General features: G+C 40.9%; 1 pseudogene; it reads left to right on the top strand.

Moving 5' to 3' along the window:
- Positions 1–14,707: 14,707 nt before the first annotated feature.
- Positions 14,708–18,411, top strand: part of LOC117817068 — a 16,443-nt pseudogene continuing 12,739 nt past the window's right edge.

Raw genomic sequence — 18,411 nt, 5'->3', positions numbered from 1 at the left:
GAAACTGATGATTAGAAGAAAGTGAAGACGAAATATAAAGTTTGATGAAGGGTTTAAATCAAACGAAGGAGAGGAACAATCAGACCAGTTTGATCTGTGAGCGGTTTGATGGTCCCAGTACGGACTGAGTCACTCCTGCAGACCAGCTTCATACTGCCTCCTATGAGTCAGACTAAACATGAACCTGAACCTGCAACATACCAGAGTCGAGGGGTTCCTCAGGGCTCCACCTCGGGGCTCCGTCCCTTTCAGATCCTCAGAAAGTTTTTAAACTTTACAGAAAGAGAGAGAGAGAGAGAGAGAGAGAGAGACGGAGAGAGAGAGAGAGAGATGGAGAGAGAGAGAGATGGAGAGAGAGAGAGACGGAGAGAGAGAGAGGAAACTGCCTGTGATCAGAAATCATCCTCCTCCATCCCTCCAGGAGCTTCCCTCCATCATCGGCTCTCCCATCATGCCTCACCTGACACAACATTACAGATGCATTATGGGATCTGAGGGCGAGGGGACGCAGAGCTTCCTGAATATTTGATAAAACATGAGACGACCAAACGGGGGTCGTCAGGAGACGAGGAGGGTCATCAATATTACATCAGAGCGCCACATGGATCCTGCAGCCGCCCTCTTTACTCATTTATCTCCTTCTTTGTTTCAGATTCAGAGTTTGACCCAAAAGTTTCACAGAGTTTCTCCTCAGCACACCTCGGGCTGCTGTTTCCTCCCGTCAGACAACAAGAGGAGGGTGAGTACCGGTCTGCAGAATCCTCCACAAAGAACCTGGAGCTTCAGCTCTTAAAGGGACGGTTCAGCTTTTTGTTGCTTGATGTACGAGGTCAGTAGAAAGAAGACCAGGTCAGCTCTAACACCTCATTACATCTTTTTAACTAACTCACACCAAAGCTCTAAAGTCAGTGTCAGTGCACGCTCTGTTTCAAGACTCTGCAGCGCGTTTCTTTGACGTCTGAGGCCCGTTACTTTTGTAGTATCAGACGTGACACATGCATGTTCCTCCGCCTGCAGCGCTCTGATCAGCTGTTCAGGTCTATGATGATATATCCTGAGAGTCTGAGATACTCTGAAGCTCCTCAGTCTGATCCTGATGGAGCTGACTCAGTGATGTGTGGAGTTATCTCAGCTCACACAGTGTGTGTTGATATTCAGCTTTTCTTCTGATGTAACTTCTGAAAAGTGAAGAAAGCGGGTGAAACAGAGGCGTTCAGTGAGGCTGCAGGAACTCAGGATGTTACCAAGTCCCAGTCCTGACATCAGGAGCTCTCTGGGTTCATGGACTCACAGTTTACACACCTGCTCCACCAGGTAACTCTCTGCTGCTCGACAAATTCCACCTGATCCATGTCCGGTCCGTCTCCGATCCGTCACAGCACTGGAACTGTTTCTATTCTAGTTAATGTGTTAACTTCCACTGGATCTGCTCCGTTGTGTTCCAGCTGCGTCTCTGATCCGGCAGAGTCCTCCGGATCAGAGACACAAGACTTCTATTTTTTCTGCCTCCATTGAACTGTTCAAACAAACGTGTTTGAGTTTGTTGATTCTCTCCTTTCCTTCCCTTAGCTCTCATTTCCTCTCCTTTCCTTCCCTTAGCTCTCATTTCCTCTCCTTTCCTTCCCTTAGCGATCATTTCCTTTCCTTTCCTTCCCTTAGCTCTCATTTCCTCTCCTTTCCTTCCCTTAGCGATCATTTCCTTTCCTTTCCTTTCCTTGGCTTTTCTTTCCTTTCCTTAGCTCTCATTTCCTTTCCTTTCCTTTACTTTCTTTTCCTTGGCTTTCCTTTCCTTAGTGCTCATTTCCTTTCCTTTCCTTCCCTTAGCACTCATTTCCTTTCCTTTCGTCTCCTTTGCGTTCCTTTCCTTTGCTTTCTTTTCCTTGGCTTTCCTTTCCTTTCGTTGACATTCCTTTCCTTAACGCTCACCTAATTTCCTCAGCTTTCTCCTCCCTTAGCACTCATTTCCTTTCCTTTGCTTTCCTTTCCTTAGCACTCAATTCCTTTCCTTTCCTTCCCTTAGCGCTCATTTCCTTTGCTCATCTTTCCTTCCCTTACGGCCAAATTCCACCAGATCCGTGTCCGGTCCGTCTCCGATCTGATAGGTTCCTATTCTAGTCAATGTGTTAACTTCCACTGGATCCACTCTGTTGCATTCTATTGTTCCCGGATGCCGGAGCACGACGCATCAATCTCAACAGAGCAGATGGAGCGGGACAGGAAGTCAGGTTCCACCAAAACCAAATGAAAACATCCGGTTAATTTTCAGAATCAAACACTCTGTGTTATCACCAGATCGTATTTCACTTAACTACAACAACAAACCAAAGTCATGATGAGCGGAGCCAGGCCTGGAGTCAACAGGTCAGAGGTTTTCAGAGGACCAGAAAGACAACATGGATGAGGAGAGGAGGAGGAGGAGGAGGAGAATCCTTGATTCAGGGATTACCACGGGGAAACCTCGGTCACATGACTCCAGCTGTATGGAGGTCCTGCTCCGGACACAGATCTGGTGGAAGTCCGGTGTTAGAGAAGTAGTTCCTCCTCTCCCTTCACTTTGTTAGTAGTTTAGATGTCTTTGTCTCTTTGAAGCCGAGACCTGAACAGCTGATCAGAGCGCTGCAGGCGGAGGAACACGGATGTGAACCGGCTCTCTGACGAGAACGTAAAACACTGAAGAGTTTCTAAATACACCAACAACAAGGTGACATCACTAAACCACATTTCATTTATGTATTAAAGTTAGTTTGTCCCTCTGAGGCGGACTGTGACACTCTGATATCTGTACTGTCTCAGAATCTCAGTCCCTGCAGGAGGAGGAGGAGGAGGAGGAGGGTAGACGTCCCTTTGCGTGTCACGCTGCAAACAGGATGAAGCTGAGCTCTTTTCACGGCAGCTTAGCGTCTTTTCTGTGTGTGTGTGTGTGTGTGTGTGTGTGTGTGTGTGTGTGTGTGTGATGAAGACGCGTCTTTCTCTGTTAATTGACTTTGTTGATGAAGATTAGAAACAAACCCCTGAGTTGTTGAACACGGATCACCTTCACAGCGTCTTGTTTCTTCAGAGAGGGAACATTTTAATCAGTGAGACGTGGAGACGGAGTGAGCTCCTCTTCATCACTGAGGATCCGTGCACGGTGACCTTTGACCCCAACCATGTGTTCCTGATTTAAAGCTGACCGCAGAGGACTCTGATCACAACTTCAATCAATACAGTACAAATATTCATACCTCATTTCTCCATCCTTTCAGATTCCTGTTTCCTCACCTGCTCCGTGTGACGAGGATCAGCCCGTTCATCTGTCTGTGGTGAGTCTCAGTTTCACTGTAAACAGGTCCACAGAGGCTTCCCTCTGGCTTCCTTCAGCGGTATGAACCTGAAACAGAAACTGATGTTCTTGTGATGTTCTTGTAATTAACGGGTCTTCAGTTTGCTGAAATAACAACATCATGATGCAGATTAGTCCAAAGTCCAAAGTCAAGCTTTGTCAGGTCTGTCCTCAAGAGGAGAAGAAAACTACGTCTACAATGTTTGTTTGATGATTGGAGATCTATGAAAGAGGATTAGAGACACTGTCCACGGTTACATGATGGTTTTTAATTCTGAATTAAAGTATTCTCCTTCGTGTTTACATGGAAATAGTAATTCTGAATTGATGTTTACATGAAAACACGTTTAATGGTCTTTATTCCTCTTAAGGTCTGGGGGTTGGGAAGGGTTCTGATTGGACAGGGGCGGGCGTGACGTATTTACGTCTACCGGAAGAAAACAGACTCCAGTTCCTGCTTTGTTTATTTTGGGTTACAACATGAAGACCACACAATAAGGACAATTAGACGCTACAGCTTTAAGAAGGTCCACATGTTGATGCTTCCGTCCATCAACTCTGTTCATGATATCCATTTCTTCTAAGGCTCCTGTTAAATAAAGAGTCTCGGCTCGAGTCCAACGCTTGCAACGCGGCCATCTTGGAATATGTGCGTCATGGCGACAGGACAAGGGAACGAGCATGCTCAGAACGACCGGAGTTAATTTAAAGCAGAATGAACGTATACATGATGGAGGAATTATTCAATTCAGATTTAAAATCAGAATAAAGCAGACACTTACTTCAGATTGAAGTTTCATTCAGAATGATCATTCTCATTCTGAAGTATTTACAAGGTCATTTTAAATCTTTTTAAAGAGGATTTAATTTTTATTCTGAATTAAAGAGGAATTAAAAATGTCTCATGTAAACGTAGACACTGATGTTTTTTTTTTAGCTCTGACCTTCTTCATGGAATGTTCCATTTGTTCTCAGAATTCTGACATCATCAAAGACAGAATTCCGGAACTCTGTCTGTGATGTCAGAATTCTAGAACACCTGCTGTTGCTCTCCATACAGACTGTTTCTCCTGCTGACACCTGATTGGTGGATACTCCTCAGACTACTACCCGACATCTGGGCTTTTACAGATTCTACATTTTTATGTCAAATCTTTGAAATAGACGTTTTATATATTGAGACAAAAACAGTCACAGATTAAGAAGAGAAAGTGAGTTTCAGTTCAAAACGTCAAACAGGAAGTTAAAAATACACGTTTAATGAAATGAGTCAGCTGAAGTTACCGCCTCCATCATCACAGTGTTCAGCAGTAATATTAGACTGATTCATTTTATTGATCCAGACGCAGAGCGGGAACGATATATACACATTTACAAACACACCTGAACAGAGAAATACACATAAACAATAACAGGATATATAACAATAATTATAACAATAATAATAATAATAATAATATCTATAAATGATAAAATAGTGCATGTAACAACATCAAATAAAACATCCAGATCAAAAACAAAAGATATTAAAATTGGGTGACATTTACAGAGCGTCTACCCGACAACAGACGAGTCATCGGCTGAGTCTGACGCTGACAGCCGATTGGAGGAGATTTACTGCGGGCCAAAGTTTTTACAGTGAGAGATAAAAACACGCTAAGGTCATGTTTTATTTATTTGTTCCATCATAATTAGCAATTTAAATGTGCTGCGTTCAAAAGAACTATTACCTTCAATTCTCCCGCTGGGAGCCATCAGGCTGAAGATAAACCAGCAGAGGCCCAACCTGAGGTCCCCGGCCCTGCAGGAGGCCAGAGACCACCAGTGAAGGGTCCGGGTTAGACGCTGGTGATGCGTTCAATGAGTGACTGTGTGTGTGTGTGTGTGTGATCCCGTACTGTCAGCATTAAGTCGAGCAAGGTGGAGCTTTTTTATGGAACGAGGCAAAAGATGAGGAGGTGAGATTAGAGGGTCGTAATGCATTCAGGGACTGTTGTAAAAAGGCATTTTGACACTACTCAGGATATTCTGTTTATTCAATCAGGGGCTTGAATATAAAATTCTAACTGATCGTGGTGTGTTCAGGTACTAAGATGGGCATGGTGTGTTCAGGAAGTAAAAGAAAAGTGGGACATTTAAGAGCTGAAATTAGCAAGACGTGTCAGAGAGTAAATCAGATCATCCTGGCATACTAAGAAACGATCATAAACTGTTTGTGCAGGCGTTACAGTGACGATAAGATGTGTCATATTTTGGGGCGTGTCCTTTGAAGGATGCTGTCGTATCTGGACCGCCCGTGATGTGTAGATGTAGAGGGAATCTTCGTGACACTGGCTTGCTTGTTTAGTAATGTATTTATTACAAGAAAATAATACCAGTATCGAACAAGCACCGCGGAATGCCTGGGAGAACAGCTCTGCAAATCTGCTGACTCCCAGAATGCTGTTGACCAGCACCTTTTATAGGTCTTTGAGCCAAAGACATAGCCTACTGCAAAGCCCAAACTTATCTTGATCTCTAGTTATTTACTATACCCTCCTGGGCTCTGCTAGCCTAAAGGTTACAAACCTTGTCCATGCATGTCACTAAATTGGAAGGGGGTCTCAAACAAATTCCTTGAAAGTCTGGGGCAACATAGGTTTCTCTTTGACTTGTTTTACATCAGTTACTTATTAACTATCAGATACTTCAATGCATTTAAAGACCGTCTGCAGCACAGTGGAGCGTTGAAGGCCTGCACGCTTGATTTGAACCGGCTGTGCATAGAGGTACATGTATGACGCTGAGTTCACAGGATCCTCGTACTGATGGAAATCAGACCAGGAGACAGTTTTGTCAAAGCAATGATCTCTCCGACTTCACCAAAGTCGGGTACGACCACGACCACGCCGAGGATGAGAGCTTCCTCTTGCAGGAAGCGTTCTCTTCAAATACCTTCAACCTGTGAGGAAACCTTGTCGCACATCTCACGTCTCTATACCTGAGGCCCAGCTCTCTGCAGAGTGTGAGCTCCACCGCTGGAAGAGAAGCCTGAATGAAATGTTTCTGAGAGATCCTGCAGAAGTTGCACAGGATGAATATTTTAAAAACTCCTCCATGTCCCCGTAGAGTCTCTGCAGGAACACGAGCGAGCGGCAGGTTGTTGTTTTTTTAAACAATTGCATCAAAAGTCTAAAACTGTTCCCAAACCGACTCGAGGCCTTTTCTTAGGAACGCACAGTCTGTGTTAAATCTGATAACATGTGACGGCTTCATCTTCTGATGATGTTCGATCACGAGTTAAAGGAGGCGTGAAAAGTGAAATTGGCGTTTGAGAAATGGCCGATCCACTAAGTGTCACTAAACAAACACTTTGTCCACTTTGTCATGTGGAGCCTCTTTAGCTGCAGCTGTTGTTCACAAAGTGTTACATGAATCTGAATTTACTGATGAATTTTTTACCTCGGGTTCACTTAGCAGGATTGTCTTTCAGAAGGGGGCATGTGCTGCTCTTCCACTTTAATGACAAAACAAAGTGCGGCTCAGACAAACAGTGGATTTAAACATTAATGCCGCCGAAGACGTAAATCCAGCCGAAGAGGAGGAGAGCGGGGAAATGGGGCAGAAAGCCGAAGGAGGAGCTCATCAGGTTTTTAAAGACTAAGTGCTCGGATGAACATCGTCCCAACAAAACAGGCATACATAATGCAGAAACATCCATTTATCATCTGTGCCCGTCTGACAGAGGGACGCCGAGGACACACGGACACATCAGGTTATTCTTATTATCATCAAAGAGGATTAAAAACCCAAAGTCGCTCCCGTCAGGGGGATTCTGTCTCTCAAACCTGCAGAAGAAGAAATCCCAAATCACTTTGTGTGGCAGCAGAGTGTGAGTCAGTAAAGTGCTGTTAGATACGACTCACTTTAACTCGCCACCAGCATCAGCAGCAGCCGCCGCCGCCGCAGCAGCTTCTTAATTATCCCCTCAGGACGCCATGTTGGACACCCGTCAGCTGATTAAAGACAGAAACAACTTTTAATCACTTGATGGACGAGTGTCTGAATCTGTATCAGACGTATCAGACGGACGCTCTGCCTCGTTTACATCCGTCCGTCCGCCCGTCCCCGCTGTACGCTTCACTCCTGGGGCTGATGGGAAACTTCAGCGGGACTTCAGGTGGTTTCCTTCATCAGCTCCATGTCGCTAAAGCGCCGAAGAAGTTCCCTTTTTATCATAAATAAAGCACCAGTCAGCAACTTCACTCTCCTTTAGGGGCCGCCAGGATATCAGGGCCCGAACAGCTAGCTTTAAACTAACACCAAAACAAGGACCGACATTTAAAGGTACAGGTGTACCTTTAAATACTGCACACTGTACCTTTAAATACTGCACACTGTACCTTTAAATACTGAACACTGTACCTTTAAATACTACACACAGTACCTTTAAATACTACACACAGTACCTTTAAATACTACACACAGTACCTTTAAATACTGAACACTGTACCTTTAAATACTACACACTGTACCTTTAAATACTGCACACAGTACCTTTAAATACTACACATTGTACCTTTAAATTCTAAACACTGTACCTTTAAATACTGCACACTGTACCTTTAAATACTAAACACTGTACCTTTAAATACTAAACACTGTACCTTTAAATACTATACACTGTACCTTTAAATACTGCACACTGTACCTTTAAATACTAAACACTGTACCTTTAAATACTACACACTGTACCTTTAAATTCTACACACTGTACCTTTAAATACTAAACACTGTACGTTTAAATACTGCACATTGTACCTTTAAATTTTAAACACTGTAGCTTTAAATACTACACACTGCACCTTTAAATACTACACACTGTACCTTTAAATACTACACACTGTACCTTTAAATGCTAATGTCGTATTTAAAGTTATAGTGTGTCGTTTTGAAAGTTACAGTGTGTAGTTTTTAAAGGTACAGTGTCCAATATTTAAATGTGCACTGTGTAGTATTTAAAGGTGCAGTGTGTAGTATTTAAATGTACAGTGTGTAGTATTTAAAGGTACAGTGTGTAGTATTTAAAGGTACAGTGTCCAATATTTAAATGTGCAGTGTGTAGTATTTAAAGGTGCAGTGTGTAGTATTTAAAGGTACAGTTTGTGGTATTTAAAGGTACAGTGTGTAGTATTTAAAGGTACAGTGTGTAGTATTTAAAGGTACAGTGTGTAGTATTTAAAGGTACAGTGTGTAGTATTTAAAGGTACAGTGTGTAGTATTTAAAGGTGCAGTGTGTAGTATTTAAAGGTACAGTGTGTAGTATTTAAAGGTACAGTGTGTAGTATTTAAAGGTACAGTGTGTAGTATTTAAAAGTAGTGTGTAGTATTTAAAGGTACAGTGTGTAGTATTTAAAGGTACAGTGTGTAGTATTTAAAGGTACAGTGTGTAGTATTTAAAGGTACAGTGTGTAGTATTTTAAAGTAGTGTGTAGTATTTAAAGGTACAGTGTGTAGTATTTAAAGGTACAGTGTGTAGTATTTAAAGGTACAGTGTGCAGTATTTAAAGGTACAGTGTTTCACTCTTTCAGACTGGTTTTTGATGCATCAGGAGTTTATTGCTGCTGTATTGTTTTCTGCAGTTTCTTGTTTTTCCTTCCTTATTTTCTTTTGTGTTCTTCTTTTCTTCTTCAGATTATCTGAGAGTGTAAAATGTTGTTCCACTTCATGTGAGTGTGTGTTGGCATGACAGTCAATAATCCTTGAATCCTTGACATACACTCAGACAGATCCAGAGTCAGAGTATTCATTGTTTGTTGGCAGACATGTTTGATCAGCACACACAAACACACACACACAAACACACACACACACACACACACAGGTGTTTAAACGCAGGTAATTCTGTGTCATCAGCTCCTCCACATGCTCACAATTAACCAGCTAATGACAAATTAACCTCACGTCAACATGTCAGCGCTTCAGAATCACTCACCAGGACAGCATGTCCATTTCTTCTTTTTATTCTGAATCATAAATACACACAATAATACACACAATAATACACACAATTACACACAACAACACACAAATACAAATCAACATGAACAGGTTATAAAGTATATTTGGATCCATAGAGGAGACGCAGAGCAGTGAACACCAGACTTTAGATATAAAGAGACTCTGTTCGGATCCTCAGCTGTGAGTTTAGTTCTGAACACGTTATTTATCCGTTTCTTTGAGCGCACCTGTCCACACGTTTACCTCAGGAGGATTTTTAATATTTAGGATATTTCAGAGCTGTGTTTAAATTGAAGCATTTAAATGTGTGTGTGTGTTTTATTTGTGGAGCGACAGGAGAACGTGTGTCAGCTCTGTCTTCTCTCTCTGTACACGTTTTAATTCTCTGTCTTTGTTTGAGCTGAAATAATCCACAGCTGACGGACCAACAGCTTTTTTATTTTGCAGAGTTTAAATATGTCCTAAAGATGATTAATTCAAACACACACAATAAAATCAGTCATAATAATTGTAATTATTTTATTGAAATGTTTGGATGTTAGACGGACGGATGAACAGAACATGACGTGTTGCAGGAAACATCCTCAGACCTGCAGCCGCTCAAAATAAAAGTTCACCTCCTCTTCTTCGTTTCATGATCATGTTTCTGGGAACATGTCGTGCAGGAATATACGGTGTGTCACTGAACGCCTCTTTAACATTTCTTTAAATTGTTTTTTATTTAATCTGATTATTAATCTGTGTCTCTGTCTCTAAATGAAAGCTGATTATTATTTGATGAACGCTGTGCAGAATATTTAAAGATGTTTTCACACCTTCTTTTGTCATTTTTGTTCCCTGAAATAATTCACAGACTGTTTTTAAATCTTTACATTTCCTCACGCGCCTCCTGACGCTGACGCTGACGCTGTCTGTAATAACCTGCAGCTGTCTCCTCCTGTAAAGACGTGTTCCTGTGTTTTATTCTGCTGTGTTATAAAGACGTGTTAAATTAATTTAAATCAAATTAAACTGTGACACCTTTCTCACACTCTATGTACCGTCTGCAGGGTGTGTGATACATTTAATAAAGAAATATAATATTTAATATAATTTAGAAAAGAAGTTTTTTTTGTTTTAAAAGAATAAAAATCATTGTTGGAGATATTAAACATGAAAAGTCCGACTCGATGTGAAGCCGTTGAAATGTTGAGAGTCTGCAGAGGACTGCAGGTGTGGTCTGTGGCTCCACCTGCTGAAGCTGAGCTCCATCCTCTCACGGCTGCAGAGACAGAAACAAACACGTGCAGAGAGATGTTCCCTTTTTCAAATGTGTCTCCATCAGTGTTCCTCTTTTCTCTGAGTGATTTCATTTGTGTGTTTTTATTTGAGTTTTTAAAATAAGATGATCATTTATGGATCCACGGGTTGTTGCAGGAACGCAGACAGAGCAGCAAGTATTAAGACAAGAAGAAGGGAAGGAAAATAGAGAGTACAAATAAACAAATAAAGAAAAAATAAATAGAATCAAATAAGATAAAAATAGATTTATTAAAAAATAAGAAAATAGATATTTATTTATATCCCTGAATGACTCCACTCTGATGCCAGCAGAAAATGAATCCCAGATATGTTCCTGTCATGACTGACGCCGTGTGTTGAAACCGACACACACACACACGTTTCTGAAGTCCGCTCGGTGTTCTCATGTTTCTGAGATAAAGAGCGATGATGAGACTCAGACCTGGTTCCTGCGCTGTCCCTCTCAGACTCTCATCTCTCACAAATTCAAATTCAAAAAGCTTTATTGGCATGAAAATTAAAACAATAATGCCAAAACATAAACAAGATCACATCAAACAATATATACAATCACAAATAAATCAACAACAATTATTAATCAAAGCTTATTCAAGATAAATAGTATATTCAATATATTTAAATATTAACATCTCACTCTGTGTTACATCCATATAGATATTATTATAATGCATATTACAGTATGTCATACTACATCTACACTAACAGTCATGTTATATACCCATGTTTATATTTATTATACTGCTTAATCTGTCATAACCAAACCATAATCTCACCATGTCAACCTGTCACTACTGACACTTTTTTAACACTGTCTGTAATTACCACTTTTTAATTCACTTGTTTTTGTATATATCTTAAATTTCTTGTTAAATTCTCTGTATTTATCTAATTTTATTCTTTCTTATTGAAACGTATCCTTGATTGTACTTTTATCTGGGTCGCTGCAACAACCGAATTTCCTCCCAGGGATGAATAAAGTAATATCTTATCTTATATTTATTTATACTGCAGACTGCACCTTAACTTTTGTCCTTCTATATCACCCTGTTTCCACATGTCATAATTACACCATGTTGACCTGTCACTCCTCCATAACATGTCCAAACTACCTCTTTAATTTTAAATATTCAATCCATCTGTAATGTTTAAATTTTACCTCTTCTTTCAATATTTATATTTATTGTTATCATTTTATTATTTTCTTTATTCATACTCTTATTTTTTCTACCCTTATTCTTGGATTAAAAGTTGCTCTGATGTCTGTGATGCTGCAACAACTGAATTTCTGTAGATCAATAAAGTCTTAAATCTTAAATACTGAGTCTATGACAGGAGGGCATATTCAGAGATTTAATATAACACATCTGTCCATCTTTATTATAGGAGGAGAACTCTGCTCTGTTTTTATCCTGATGTGAAGCATATCAATAAATCTCCAAACATGCTCCAGATATGAATCAGGTTCATGCATGCATAGAATAAATCTCTCTGTGTTTTTAGAGTTTGGGTGCGGTGGATTGTTGGATATTTTAATCTGAGTCCTGAGAGCCTCTGACTGAAAACATCATCATTGTCCTGACGGCTCCACGGCGAACTGCTGCTGAAGAAGCTCCCATAAAAACACTGACGGCTTGAGATGCATCAGTCGCTCTGCACGGCCGATCAATGACAGATTAAAGGAGATATAAAAACAGAAAATGTAGAGGGATAAAAAAAATACAAAAACAAAGTATAAGAGACAGAAGAATAAGACAGCTATATGTTCATTTAAAGAAAGGGTGCAAATGTTTTCTATGGATTCAAACATTAAGTTTCAACATTCATTCTAATAAAGAACATTTTCTCTCACTTTTTAAATTTGTTCAACATTTTTCTCTGTCTCTTTAAATGTGAACTGGACACAACAGAGGAATCATTAAACATCTGAGTCCTTCTTAGAATTAATAATCATTTAAATAACATGTTAGAATATACAACCATTTTATTATTATTGATTTGGAGTATTTTGGGGACATCAGAGTTTATTACAGCCTGATTAAATAAATAACAGATGCAGGTCTGTGTGAGCATGCTGCAGGGTCAGTTATGATCAGGTTTTAATGTTAAATATAAATCTATACGTACTTCAGTGTTTCAGTTCAGAGACAGGAGAAGGACTGAAGAGCGGCCTCACATTCACGATGACAGACAGGAGGCTTCATAAAGCTTAGATAGTCCTGCAGCGCCACCCTGTGGTTCATCTCAAACACATGCAACCAACAAATACAGAGCTTCCAATTTAAAGCTCAATAAGTCTTTATTTATATAATCCAACAAATGTTCTCCTCAGACCAGCAGGTCTAGACCAGACTCTATGTTCTATTATCAACAAAAACCCAACATCAAGACCGTATCAGATCCAGTCCCATCTTCCAGACAGGACTCAGTCTGATCTCATCTTAATCCACCATGAGCAGAGCACTTTGCAGCATTTAGCAAGTTACAGTGGCAAGGACAAACTTCCTTTAACAGGCAGAAACCTCCAGCAGGACCAGACTCATGTTAGACACACATCTGCTGAGACCGTGTCACATACTGAGCTGTAAGAGGAATAAAAACCTGAAAGACAAATAATATTTTATGAGTATTAGGTCAGAATATTCCCTCCAGGTTGATTTCTACAGCTCAATAAACAAGTGATTTAAAATGCTCACACAAAAATTTAAAGAGTTGTGACAAAAAAAAGAAAAGAGGGAATAATTGACATGATGAAGACGAGTTCAAGAGCCAACAGGAGATGAAATATAACAACAGCTTTTCAAACATGTGTTGAAGTATGAAGTTAAACTAAAGCAGCTTTATAAAGGTGACTTCAATGTTAGAAGTTTCTGAGGTGCAACAGGACTATAAAACAAAACCAAAGAAGAAATAAAACTAAGAAATTGAGAAAACAACTAAAAGGAAAAGCAAAAGAAAGTGGAAAAAGGAAAAACAATAAAAAGAGAAAAGAAAATAAACACACAAGAAAACAAAACAAATAAAAAAAGAGAAAATAAATAAATGAAACGAAGAACAAAAAAGAAAAGATACACAAACAAAACAAAAAATAGGAAATAAAACTAAGGAATCGAGAAAACAATGAAAAGGAAAGCAAAACAATAAACAAAGAGAAGAAAAGAAAAAGAAAGTAAAAAAAGAAAAACAATTAAAAACTTAATAAAACTAAAAGAGAAAAGGTAATAAACAAACAAACAACCAAGAAAACAAAACCAACAAAATAAACAAAAAAGAGAAAAGAAAACTAAAAAGTTTTTTTTTTAAAAAGACCAAGAGAAAAGATACAAAAACAAAGAAAGGAAGAAAAAGAAAAATATTAAAAAAAAGAAAGAAAACAAAAGAAAAATCGGAAATAAAACTAACAAATAGAGTAAACACAGAAGAGAAAACCAAAGTAAAGAAGAAGAGAAAAACAATAAAATAAACAAAAAAATAAATAAAAGAGAATCAGAGAAAAGAAGAAAATGAAAAGAAAACTAAAAAAGCTGAGAAAACAAAAAAGTTTTAAAAAAAAAGACAAAAACAAAAGATACAAAAACAAAGAAAGGAAGAAAAATAAAATAAACAAAACAAAAAATAGGAAATAAAACTAACAAATACAGTAAACACAGAAAAGAAAAAACAAAGTAAAGAAAAAGAGAAAAACAATAAAATAAACAAAAAAGAAAAGAAAAAAATATTATAAAAGAAAAACAAAGAAAGAAGGGATTCAAAAATGAAACTCTTCCCAGGTCTTTTAATGTGCAGCAGCTTCCTCCTCTCCTCATCAACCTTCTGCATGGCTAAGCCCCGCCCCCTTTCTCATGCTCTGGAAGCTTCTCTGAATTCTTTCACTTTCTATTAAGAACACTTAACACCTTATATATTAAACAGCTACATATATTAAACCCTTACATTATTCTAGTTTTAACTTAAATTATTATATAAATTGAAATTAATTAAATTAATGAACTTAAATGACTGGAAGAAAAAGGAAGGAAGAAAAAGAGAAGAAGACAGAAAGAGAAGAAGAGGCCGCAGGGTGTCGCTCTCACTCTGTCCAGCAGGGGGCGCTGAGGCTGAGGCGCGCTCTGTGTGTCCTCACAACAAACCAACGAAGAAGAAGAAGAAGCTGCTCAGTCGGTTTCTCGTCGGTGTTAGCTTCTCTTTAAACTCTTCATTCTGCTGTTAAACAGATTATTCAATCCTGAACCTTCATATTCAGACTTTGAGAAAGCCCCGGGACTAAACAGAGAAGGTTCTGGGTTTGAACTGAAGGTAAGCTCGCTGCTGGAGCCGTTATTATATTGGCTGTTAGCTAACCGGTAAGCTAATGTTGTTAGCACTGAAAGGTTAGACAGTAAGAGAGGGAAACATCAGGAGCAGCTCTGAGCCTGCTGTCTGATTATTACCTGCTGTAGTCTGTTCAGTGATCACCTCTGAGCTGACCTGCTATCAGTCAGCTCCTGTCTGTGTGGTGGTTCAGAGGTTTTACAGGTAGACTCTGAGAGTTTACCTGCATTAATCAAAGAGCTGTTAAAGTGTGATCATCTTATTCCTGAGTCCTGAACTGATCCAGTTAAGAAGCTTTAAGGTGAAAAGAAGTCCCCAGTTTCATGACTTTAGTTCAGGTCCAGATCCTCCTGCTCAGGTAAGGACAAACTTCCTTTAACAGGCAGAATCCTGGAGCAGGACCAGACTCATGTTAGACCCACACCTGCTGAGACCTGCTGGTAAGATGTTTGGTGGCGCTGATGTCTGTCCCTCTCGTCAGTGATCCTGTCTCTTCTCTCTCTGTCTCTCTGATGTCAGCTGACTCGTTTGCTCTCAGGATGATCCGTCCCTGACCTTGATTTGACGCCCCCGGTCTTCCCTGCGCCCCTCTGTCAGCACGAGCGTTTCTCCTCCCGTCATGTCTCACAACACCCCGTACAGAAGACAGCAGCTCGGCAGCTCCAGTCTTAGATCTGATCCTGGACCTTACGGCTCCTCAGGCCGCCATCACGCCTCACCTGACCATGACTTTTACCGAGCACCTCAGGAGTCCTTCTCCTCATCGCACGCGTCTCCATCTTCATCATCATCGTCCTCCAGAGTGACCAAGTGGTCTCAGGACGGAGCCTTCAGCGTCCTGAACAGCTGCGGTCTGGACCCCAGCGATCTGGCTCTGCTGGCTGAGATGCCTGAAGACGCCCTCACCGTGGAGTCCCTGCCCCAGGTCCTCAAGCAGATCAAAGGGAAGAGGGGCACCGTCAGACCGTACCTTCAGAGTTCTCCTTCCTCTTCCTCATCCTCCTCTTATACTCCCAGCTCCACCCGTCGACCCGCTCCCAGCCCCTCCAGCAGCGACTGGGACCGCTCCCGCAGCCACCCTGTTCAGTATCCCATGGACCAAGGAAAACCCAGTCCTCTTCTCCCCGAGCTGGACCGCTGAGGGAACCCCATCACTGTAAGCTGTGCTAAAGCACAACCACCACCATCCTCCTCACCCTCCAGCTATGTGGCGGACTTCCACCACAGAGCTGGCCCCCCTGAGTATGGTAAGACATCTTCTCAGGACTACCACAGACCAGGATCCTCTGACTTTGTAAAGCCCGGCAGGGGTAGCCATCCTGGTTCCTCCCAGACCTACCACAGCAGACCAGGACCCCCAGAGTTCAGTGAGACAGCCAGAAACGCTGGTCCTTCCTCCACTAAAGACTACTACCACAGACCAGGACCTCCTGAGTTTGGAAAGACCGGCAGATCTCCAGTCTCTCCTCAGGTACAGACTTCTTTCAGCTCTGCAGGTCGAGACCAGGCGCCTCGTCAGTCCCGTTTCTCTCAGCAGGGACCAGCTGATCGCTCCTTACCTCCAGCGCCCCTTCTCAAACCTTCTTTTGGGCGCAGCGGGTCCCAGACTTCTTCCACCAAGACCAGCAGCCTGCCCTCCAGGCAAAACGCTCTGGACTTCCACGGGACGACCCCGCCGCTGTACCCGCACTCATGCTCTCTGTGTGCTATCACTGTGATGTCAGAGAAGGTAACTATGGCGTCCTCCTCCTCCAGCCTCTCTGTTGATTTGAGCTCACGGGTTGAAGGGGGCGGGGTTTGTAGATCGCACACTTCCTGCTGCGGCGGTCGGGTAGAAACAGCTCAGGCCGTTTGACTCATGATGTCGTTTGTGTTACAGGTTTGGCTGAAACACGTAAACGGACCTCATCATGCAGACGGACAGCTCAGCCTGCTGCAGAGGTCAGTGTTCACGCCGTCTAACACACACTCTCAGTTTGATGACGAGGAGACTCAACTCACCTTTATTTATATAACACCTTTCACACATACAAACATGCAGCCCAAAGTGCTTCACAGAATAACAGAGAGACAGAAAACAACAGCAATGGTAAAAATTAAAAAAGGCATTATTATAAATAAAATACTTAAAACTAAAATCAACACAGTAAACTTAATAAAATAAGTAAGAGTGGAAAGAAAAGTTAAAAATAAGGTAGTGTTGACAAGATCAGATGACAGGGAATAAAATAGATAACTAAATAAGATAAATAAATGTTAAAGCAATGATTAGAATAAGAATGCAGTCCAGGGCTGAAAATAAATTACTCCAAATTAAAAGCTAGATTAAAAAGGTAAGTCTTAAGTAGGGCTGAGCCCGACTAAGGATTTGCTTAGTGGAATCTGATCCATCAGATTTTGCCCGTAGTGGATGAATAGTGGAATGTTTGTTGTTTTTCCTTATTGACCCAAAGTCTGCATGATGGTGACCGCATGACAATATTACACATAACCCTTTACAATTAAGAGACTCAGAGCTTAAAGTAAAAGGGACAACAGAATATTATGAGATGTTTTAAATCTATATTACAAAAACAACGAGGTGATGAAGGAGAGAAAACTCAAATAAGACCACCATCAGTTAAACATGGAACAACGCTCCACTATAGAGAAAGGAATCAGGAGATATTTAAAGGGGACATATCACGCTTTTTTCATCAATATATATTGGTCTAAGAGGTCCCAAAAACATGTCTTTAAAGTTTATGCTCAAAAAAACACTGAAATCAGATTTTGGTCTGCCTGAAAAGTCCTCTTCTTCATTCCTCATCAGAACACTCTGTTTTCCCTCTGACCACGCCCCCTCAGGAAGTGGATGTGCCTCGGCTGTCCAGCACGTTGATCTAATGTTTACATGTTGGCTGAATATACACGGCTGCTCAGAGATCGCGTTACTTCAACCCTCTGAATCTGATCCTGACGGAGAGGCGCCTGCAGCAGGACCTTTCTGAACGATTGGTCATAGATTTAGTGTTTCTTGTTGTTTTATTTATCAGTATGTAGACGTGTGTCTTGGTACACAGCTACGAACATGTAGCTATGTGGCTATGCTAACTAGCGCTAGCACTTATCCATGATAAATAAAAATCATCCACTAGATCTTCAAATCTGCAGACGTGGGGAGTAAAACCGACCTCTGCCAGAAAGGCAGCAGGACCTTTTATGAAGGATTGGTCACAGATTTAGTGTTTCTTGTTGTTTTATTTGTCAGTATGTCGACGTGTGTCTTGGTACACAGCTACAGCTACAGCTACAGCTATGAACATATAGCTATGTGGCTATGCTAATTAGCGCTAGCACTTATCCATGACAAATAAAAATCCTCCACTAGATCTTCAAATCTGCAGACGTGGGGAGTAAAACCGACCTTTGTGTTTATTAAGACAGCCTACAACTAGCATGCCTCGCTCCTAAGCTCCTTGTTAGCACACGTGTGTGC

The sequence above is a fragment of the Notolabrus celidotus genome, chromosome 8 (genome assembly GCF_009762535.1).
Source record: "Notolabrus celidotus isolate fNotCel1 chromosome 8, fNotCel1.pri, whole genome shotgun sequence".
NCBI lineage: Eukaryota > Metazoa > Chordata > Actinopteri > Labriformes > Labridae > Notolabrus > Notolabrus celidotus.
Note: the sequence above shows the minus strand (reverse complement) of the source record. Positions and strands in the feature narration are given on the sequence as shown.